Below are 8,710 nucleotides of genomic sequence, written 5' to 3'. Positions count from 1 at the left end.
CGAAAGTTTCTGTGATGACTGCCCTTGTACTGTTCACTATGTAACTTATTCACTATGTAAGAATTTGTTCTCCATGTAAAAACTTGTTTGTTATGCCTCAGAAGATTGGAGACTGACGAAAATTAGGCTTGGGGTGGATTAATGATTGTGCATTGAGCATTGACTCCCCTATACAGAATTTTATTGTCGTTAACAACCATTTGATCAATAAATATGAGAGATGCCCTCACAAAAAAAAAAAAAAAAAAAAAAAAAAAAAAGGACAGACTTCCAATGGTAAAATAAATTAGTAACCGGGATGTAATGTATAGCATAAGGAATATAGTCAAGATATTGTAACAGCCTGGTAGGGTGATAGCTGGAACCTAGAATTATGTATATAAATGTTCTACCACTGTGTTGTACACTTGAAACTCATGTAATGTAATACTGTGTGTCAACTACCCTTCAATAAAAAATAATTATTAAAAAAAAAAAAAAAAGAAATAGGCAAAGTATATGAACAGTCATTTCTCCAAATAAAATATAAAATGGTCAATAAGCAAATAAAAAGATGCTCAACAGGGAAATGCAAATGAAAACCACAGTAAGATATATTTCCACATGCTACTAGGATGATTTTTTTAAAAAATAAAAATAGCAAATGTTGATGAGGACATAGAGAAATTGGAATCCTTATACATTGCTAGTGGGAATGTAGAATAGTGAAGTTTCTTTGGAAAACAGATTTGTAGTTCCTCAAAAACTTAAACCTTACCAAGCAATTCCTTTCCTAGATTTAAAACCAAGAAAATGGAAAAAAGGGTATTCAGACAAAAACTTGTGTGTGAAGGTTCATAGCAGCACTAATCACAATAGCCAAAAGGTGGATACAATCCAAATGTTCATCAGCTGATGATCAGGTAAACAAAATGTGGTTTATCTGTACAATGGAATATTATTTGACCATAAAAAGAGAATTAAAAACTGAGACATAATACAATATAAATAAACATTGAAAACATGTTAAGTCAAAGAAATTAGACACAAAAGGCCACCTACTATGTGTTTCCACTTATACAAAATATCCAGAATAGGCAAATCCATACAGACAAAAAGATTAGTGGTTGCTAGGCGGTTGGGGGAGGGGGAATGAGGAGTGACTGCTAATGGCTATGGTTTTCTTTTGGAATTATGAAAATGTTCTGGAATTAGATAGTGGTGATGGTTGAAAACTTTATGAATATATAAAACCACTGAGTTGAATACTTTAAAAGATTGCATTTCAAGCATTTGAACATTATACCTAAATCAAAAAGTTCTATGGGGGAAAAAAAAAGGCTTGTATATGGCTGAGAGCAAACCCATATAGATCATGCAATCAAATTAATTTTGTCTGGTTTATGTACATAAGGTGACATCAGAGTAATTCTTTATAAATATATATATATATATAAAGTATAAAATAATACTTTGTTAAAAGTAAATACAGATTAAGTACAAAATTATTATTTGTTTACTAAATTACAATCATGTTAACCTGGGGAAAAAATAAAGTTACAATTTATGAAAATTTGAAGGAAAGAGGTTGGTGGTGGTTCCAAAAAAATTTATCAACTTGAAAATAATTTTCATATCCACATTAACAAATACTTACTTTGCCATTTGTAAGGGAATATGAAGAGCATTTCAATAGATTATCTATTGTAAATCCAGCACTGTGCTAGGCTCCACGGGGCTTATGTAAGAATTGAAAGACAGTCCTTGCTTGAAATATAATTATGGAAACAAGACTATGTAGTTCAAGCAGTTAGGGAGCAAGTGCAGCATATATTTGGGGACTGAGTGGTGTTTACAGACTCCTAGAATGACAACACTGAATGTTCCTTAGTGCTCCTCTGTCTCAAATTTCTCATTTTGCAGGTCTTGACTTCAGAAGTAAGAGTATAGACTTGCAAAAAGGAGCAGACACATCAATCCATTCAGTAGATATTTAGTGAATACCTACTATGTGCCAGGCATCTAAATCCCAATAACTGAAATTATTACAGAAATGAAAATGACACATGTGCAGCTAGCATTATGGGAAGGAAATAAGTGGGATTTCAATAACCCTAAGGCTGGTCTTTTTCACTGTTGAACGTCACCAGCTCAGCCCTATGTTGTGCTATCAGAGAAACAATCTGAAGGGAGAAGCCATGAAACTTTGGTTAGGAAACACAAGCATTTCTCAAGGGGCCCATGTTTAAGCATATATATATATTTATATTTTTCCATTATAAAAGATATTCAAACTGGGTTCTGTGAACATTTAAGTCAGAATATAATGATATTTTTCAGGATTAACAGCATGTGCTTAAACTATCATTTAACATTACCATTGACATTTTCCCCCAGAAAGAACATAATGGATTCTGAATTCTATAGTCAGATACCAACTGAGATTCTCACCTTCAGTCACTAGCTTTGTAACCTTGAGCAAGACATTTAATTTTTCAGCTTCAGTTCCTCATCTATAAAAGAGAGGTAATGCTATTTCCCACTTTGTTGGGTTGCTCTGAGTTTAAATGAGGTAATGAAAATAACGGTTTTAGTATTGTCACTGGTATCTCATAGTCTTTAACTAATGGGATCATGAAACTGGAAAGAAGATTAATTAATCAGCCTTTCTCTCCAGTTACAATTTACAAAGAAGCCATGGAGTTCTTGGAGATGGCAGATGAATTGTTCCTGTAAAATATGTCTATTATTTTTTCACTATTTTTCATTACATGTTTCTGAAAACAAAAACTAAAAGCCTAAAAATGTCATAATTAAAAGAGGTTTTCAATGAGAGCTATACAACATTGTAGGTAAGACAAATTTTTCAGTGTTAACTTGCAGGGATCCACATTCCTTGAGATCAGAGTGGAAGAGAATCATGTTTAGAGAATAGGGAGGATGCTAAGCAGAAGGCAGGGACCTGAGGAGCAGCCGTGGCCAAATGGGAGGCTCTTTAAAGCATCATAGAGGCTTTGCTCCCAGTAACAGAAGCTAACATTCATGAAATTGGAAATTCTATGATTTGACCAAAGCAAGAGATGGGAAACTAAGCACTGCAAAATTTTATAGGAAAGTCAGTTGATATATACTTCGCTTATTGTGTCCTTGAGTGAGTAGGCATCCTTTCAAATTTAAGTAAATAAGGCAGAAGAGGGTTTAGTAATTTACCATGACTCACTAACTTAGTATTCGTATTTTAAGAGTTAGTAGTATGCCCAGGTTCAGCATTTCTCACTGGTAACTTGCTGAGTGGGAGGTGGTGGGGGTAGGGTGAATTCCATAAAGACAGTGTGGGTAAATCTGTAATACTTCCAGAATATCTCACCTGGCTTTAGTACATCTGCATATCAACAGGTGCTCAAAGGTGGAGAGAAGTCTGGCTTTAGTGCATTTGCATATCCTCAGGGGTGGAGAGAAGTTCGTCTCCATGTCAATGGGTAATTACCTGGGCAACCGAGGGCGTGTCTGAACCTGAGAATCTAAAGGGAGGTGCTGGCTTACTTGCTTCTTCAGCAGCACAGGAGAGAGAGGGCCCCTGGACTACAGTTTGTAAGCAATAAACGGGTTTTAAACTTTATTTCTCCCTTTGACTGATTTCAGTTTTTAGAGGTATTTTGCCCCAGGATTTCCTCTCCCTGGACTTTCAGACAGAAAGTAGATTAGTGGTTGCTAGGGGCTGGGAGTGGAAGAGTTGGGGAGTGAGTGCTAATGGATATGGGGCTTCTTGATTAAAATCAAATGGGGATACAGTGTTGAAGAGCATAGCGTGGTTCCTGCCCTGGTGGAGATAAGGATCTATGAGGGAGAAAAGACAAGTAGAACAGTCACTGCTGAACTGTATTAATGCAATGGTTGAGGAAGTGAAGGCAGCTGGGTCAGTGGCACTTGTACAGAAGTGACTTCTAGGAATGAATAAGCATTAGAGGAAAAGGGGTGGAAAGAAGCAGGAAATAGAATGTGTTCCTGGCAAAGTAAACAGTATTATTCAAAGGCCCAGAGATGAAACAGCACAAGGCATGCTTAGGGAACTGAAAAAAAAAATTTAGATGGGAATAGGGTGGGAATCAGGGAGAGACTCAGAAATGGGGGTCAGACCTCACAGGAACTCACAGTTCATATCAGAGAGTTTAGTTTCTACCCCCAAAACAATGGAGACTCATCAAAAGGTTTTAAGGAGGCAAGTGACGTGAGCTGATTTGAGTTTTTGATAGATCAGAATGGAGAATGGATTAGGGGCAGGCAAAACTGAAGGCAGGGAGACTAGTTAGGGATAATTTTAGTGAGAGGCAGTGTGACCAAACCAGGGTAATGGCGCTAAGGATGATGAGAAGTACACAGATGGAAAAGATCTTTTGGAATTTGAATCAGCAGGACTTTGTAATTAATTGGAATGAGGTATTAGGTGGAGTTAAGGATTATTTCACAGTTTCTGGCATGGGCAACTGGGGGCCATTCACTGAGCTGAGCACACAAAGTGGAGGAGATTCGGGGAGACTTCAGTTTTAGAATGTTAGGTTTAAGGTGCCTTTGCAGATATCCAAATGAATATACCTAGTAGGCAGTGGGTGGCACATGTCTAAAGCTCAGGGGAAAGGCTGTTCTGGAGATGCAGACCAGTGAGTCATCATCAACCTAGAGATGGTCATGGAAGCCATGGAGGAGATGGGATACTGGGAAAGTAGAAGGAGAGGAGAAGAGATCTCAGGATAGAATCACGAGGAACTCCAGCAAGAAAGAAGAGGACAAAAGGGAAGAGCCTACAAAGAAGACAAGCCAAGAGCAAGATGGAGAGTCAGGATCGTTGTGTCACAGAAGCCAAGGAAAGGAGGAAGTGGTCAAATGTGTCAAATGCTGAAGTGAAGTCAGTTGGATAAAGACAGAGAATTGTCTACTGAATTTAGTAACAAGGAAGTTGATAACTTTGAGATTTCAGTGGAAACCCTGATTCCAGTAAGCAGATGAGTGGAAACAATTATTTGAAGAAATGGGTCTGTGACATAGTTGGAGAGAAATGTGTAGTAAAATGAAGTTTTCTTCTAACAAACAAACATGGTGGGAGACAGCTAAGTTTAAATGGTAAAAAGGAATTGGCCAATAAAGAGGGGGAAGTTGAAAGTGCAGGAGAGGATTTTAATAGGTAAAACAAGGTATTATAGAACAAGGTATTATAGAAAGCAGGAAGCTTTTCCTTTAGTTAGGAAGAAAACAGGAGAGACATCTCTTCCTCTCTAAACAGGTAAGGAGGAGAGGATGTTCTAGAAGTATTTAAATTTCTGGGCTTCATACAGTATGTGCTGGAGCCAGATCCTACTAGCTCACAGGAACCAACTTATATTTTCAGGAATTTTAAGAGCTGGCTAATATAATATCAACAGTTTGAATTCAGCCACAGTGGGAATATTTACACCATGGAAATTGACAAAGACTACAAATCGGAACTCCACCACACCCCAACCCCCAGAGAGTTGGTTATTTAGGCATTTATCAGCACACCAATGGTCAGGGTACAAAAGTGCAGGGTTTCCCATATGAGGAGCACTGTCTTCTCTGTTGGGTACAAAGGAAGATTGCATGCTGGTGTTGGAGGTTTAAGGAAAGTGAAGAGAGGTTGAATTCTTTGAAGCATGGTGGAGAGAGACTGTGAGCCACCTAGGAAAATACTGAATGACTGAATAATAAATGAAGGCTGTATTGAGGACCAATCGAGTTTGGAGACCTTTAGTCTATGGTGGAATCAATTATGCAGTTGTGTAACTTCTCCTGCAAACTCAGCAGCCTGGGGATTGCAGCAGAGAAGTAGATAGGTGGTTTGATCTAGAGCTAGTCTTTTACCTGGCAGATGTGATGATGGAAGAACTAAAGAAAGAAAGAATGACTGAGCTGTTGCAAGAAAGTACTATTTGCAAGGGCAAAAATGGGCTGTGGAACATAAACTGCAAAGGGAAAAACAGTAAAGATAAAGGTGTTAGGTAAGGAGGAGGTAGAGGAGTACCATTTGTTTTGAGTTCCCTTACTATTGTGGTCTCAGTTTTTACAAGTTGGCTCCCCCATTTGGCAATGTCACTTCTGTAATGTGACATCCATGCCCAAGCCCTTCAGTGCTGTATGATGCTCCAGCCTGGCCTGACCATCAAAGATGTACTGTTCTCCTTATTTTAGACATCATACTTCAAAATTTGCAATGCCCAGTGTCATCAGAAGAATTTAGCATCACTATTAACCACACAGGATAAATAAGCTAAAGCAGGGATCTGCAGATTTTCAATATTTTAGTGCAAATGACCTGACATTTGAAAATCGTTTGCTCAGCATTAGCTGACCCATCAACATCACCATAATCACTGATGTCCTGTAAGGTACGCAATCAATCTAGATCATCAATAATGAATATAATTGTCACAATAATATCATTTTGCAAATTATTAGAACATAAAAGTAATAAGTAACACTGAGGAACTTCAGAGAGTTCATGTAAAATCTCAAAATGGCCTTCAAAAAAGCTTATTTTCTTAGAGTAGTTTAACCCCAGGGAGGAAAATCCTTCCTGGATTATACAGAATTTGTTCATGGGGTGTGATCAGAAGCTGACCTAGTGATGAGACTGTCAATGACAGAGAAAGAACAAATCTTCTATTACGAGACAAGACTCCAGGGCTAGGAACTGTTACTTTAATTTCTAATGACAATGAATTTTTATAGCGGATACCTGCTTATATCTTCCAAAACATTCTAAACAGTATAGCTGTCAGAAATCTGTGTATCTGGTAGGCTACATTCCCCATGTCACCTTTCTCTAAGATTAAGTAAATTGAATGTAGTACCAATGTTTAATTTCTCAATACATGTATGTTATAAGACTTTTTTTTCTGCATTAAAAACGCCATTTCCCTGAAATAACAGAACTGATGGTACTCTTGTGTGTGTAATTCATCATGATTAGTGCCAGATTCAACAAATATAATTCATTTTACCCACCACCCTGAGATTAGCCGGATGTCATGGCTTTGAAATAGCTAGACTCCCTGGCGTTATGGGTATAAATCTTGATTGTGTAACTCATGCTCTTTTTTATGAGGTAAGGGAAGGTAAATGGCATGTAGTTTTCACACCAGGCAGGGTACTTTCTTCTTCATCAAAATCATTACCTCATTGCATTTCCGACTTAAATAGCTAATCCCTCAGAAACACAGCAAATAAATCTATTGATTTTAGTCCCCTCACACTAGATTTTTCTTGTTTAACCATTCTTTTTTTTCTAGGCTTGAAGTATTTGGATATGCAGTGAGAGGAAGAGATGTCAGAAAGGAGGAAATGTGCAGATGATTTTTCTTTTGTCACTTTTCACATTGGCCAGCAAGGGGAGTTATAGGAACAGTTTCAGTCGTCTGAGCTGAGACACGTGAGCGTGACTGTCAGTCATCACGTTTCTTGCACTGGACATTCTGTGTAACCCAGCTAGTATTTTACTGTTGTGCACCAGTGTAATTTTTCCTTGCATCTGATAGTTTGCTAACCAAAAATTAATTGTGGACTTCAAAGTGAAAAAGTCTACTGGAATGGTGAGACACTGGAAATTAAGTGAGCTTCTATGCCCGGGTGGCATAAAAATCTAATTGTAGTTCAGATAAGCCCAAGTCACTTTAATGCGGATAAGACAGCATTCAACTAGCTTCAATAAAAAGGGGCTTAAATGGAAGGGAGGTGGCTTTGAGGAGAGCCACACAGCTTCCAGGACTGAGAAGGCCATTGTTCTATGTTCTCCTGTGGCTTATGGAGATTGACAAGACACCTGCTGCTTTCCAGAGCTGAACATTCAGGTCAGCCCTGAAAACACCCAGGGCTGGGACACTCCCCAGTCTCTGGCCCCCAGTCATCCAGGTGCTGGGGTTTCAAAGATGTGGGGAGAAGCCGTGAGAAGAGCCCTCGGGAAGGGTCTGGAGAGACTTCCCACTCCGTGAGCAAGGCAAGACAATTAAATCGTAGTTCATGCCTGTGAGCTGCCACCAGGGCCCTCTGTGGTTGTGTGTGGAGTTCCTTTACTGGTAAAACAACCGCTGACCACTTTAACAGATAGTAGTTCTCTTCATTCCCCAAGTTTGGGACCAGGATCAATAATTATGTGCCCTGCTGAGTACCTCGATGCTATTCTGGCTGCTGAACGAATACTTTGCTATGCATGGGAAAACAAACCAAAAAGCAGTAATCACTGGTTTTCTCCAAATGAAGGCCAAATTTTAACCATTTAAAATACATATTTTGAATAAATTGTATGTCGTATACTTTGCTTATGGACAGACTATATTGTATAAAAGAGGGAATCTGGTCCTGAGAATAGAGATGTCAATTTTGACTCTACCACTTACTAGCTGTACAACCTTGAACAAACCACATAATTTTGGGGGATTTAAATATTTTCACTGCAAAGATGGGGACGGTGGCCTAACTGAATGGACAAGATTCCAGACTTAAGAGCCAGGCAGACCAGGGTTTTAATCCTGGTTATTTCTTGTATTAGCTGACTAGGATATTTAGGATGACTTTAAGCAAGTGATTACTAGCATAATCTTAAGGCTTTAATGAGATAATGTATGTGAAACTGAGCATCATTCTTAGAATGTAATAAGCACTCAACAAAGAATAGTTATTATAATAATTGTGATAATGATCATAAGTATTAAAGTTCTATTAG

This window comes from Manis pentadactyla, chromosome 5, assembly GCF_030020395.1.
Source record: "Manis pentadactyla isolate mManPen7 chromosome 5, mManPen7.hap1, whole genome shotgun sequence".
Taxonomy (NCBI): domain Eukaryota; kingdom Metazoa; phylum Chordata; class Mammalia; order Pholidota; family Manidae; genus Manis; species Manis pentadactyla.
The sequence above is the reverse complement of the archived record's forward strand: the minus strand, read 5'-3'. Positions refer to the sequence as shown.